Consider the following 1,128-nt stretch of genomic DNA (forward strand, 5'->3'; position numbering starts at 1 on the left):
TTGAGGAAGAAGCTGAAATCGCTGCTCAGTGGGTGGTAGAGGCAAACTGTTTATTCCAAACCACCAGAGGCTGTCTCGAGGGAAGGCCGAGTGAGGAAAATTGTCCAGGGTTCTATGGAATAGGAGCCTAGAAGGCAGGGAGCCTGTGAGCTGGGTTGGGAACTTTAAAGTGTATAGCAAGCACTTGTGAGTAGAGATTAAGGGAGTCTGGAGGCCAGTGTAGACCTTGATATGTTGCTAGGCACCACAGGCCCATGTAAATGGGAGAGCCATATGTCCCTTTTGCTAGAGATTGGAATGGCTATCTGACAGGGGGGAACTAGCATCACAAGTTCCTTTTGGGATGCTGGCTTTTTGACAATATGTAGCCTGGGCTAGTCTCAAACTTGCAAACCCTTCTTTCTCTGCCCCTAAAACTTGGGAATCCAGGCTGTATAGCCACACCCAGCAAAGTACTCTCTATTTGGCTTATAACAATAGCTCAACTCAAATGGCCTTCCTAAATGACAAAGGACTTTTTATTCCCATATAGCCAATCAAATTTTGGTTGCATCTCACAGAAGGCGAGGTCGTTCGTGCTGTTCTTCATGGAGGAGGGCTGTTTGTACATTCACCAGGAGAAGACCTTGAGGGAAGGAGAACTCTACTGTTAGCAAAGAAAAGGTGTATGTATGCATATGTGAGAAACGGTGCATGTGGTGTGTGTGTGTGTACATGCATGTGGGGGCTTTTTATGCCCTCTGATTGGTCTGACTCCTGCACTGAGCCTCAAGCATTTACTGAAACCTCACCAGATCGAGGCAATTTGTTCCATAACAGGGAGTTCACATTAGCCTCATCCTGCCCCCCCCCCCCCGGCACTGGAGAGCAAAGCAAGACAATATGCGGGCCTCCTCAGCACCCACCACAGCTCCCAGAATTACATCTTTAGTGATTCAGCTTGCAGAAGAGTCTTCTTGAACAAGAAGCTTTGGCCTGGGGCAAGAACACTATGTGTAGAAGCACCAGTCATTTCAGCTCTGGATCTCTTTCCATCCCTGCGTGCTGGCTTCACAGAGGCTTCACAGGCATGCATCATCATGCTTGGCTTCTTTTTAGAGTTTTTGGGCTTTTTTTTTTTTTTTTTTT

Source organism: Mus caroli, chromosome 8 (genome assembly GCF_900094665.2).
Source record: "Mus caroli chromosome 8, CAROLI_EIJ_v1.1, whole genome shotgun sequence".
In the NCBI taxonomy this organism is placed as follows: Eukaryota; Metazoa; Chordata; class Mammalia; order Rodentia; family Muridae; genus Mus; species Mus caroli.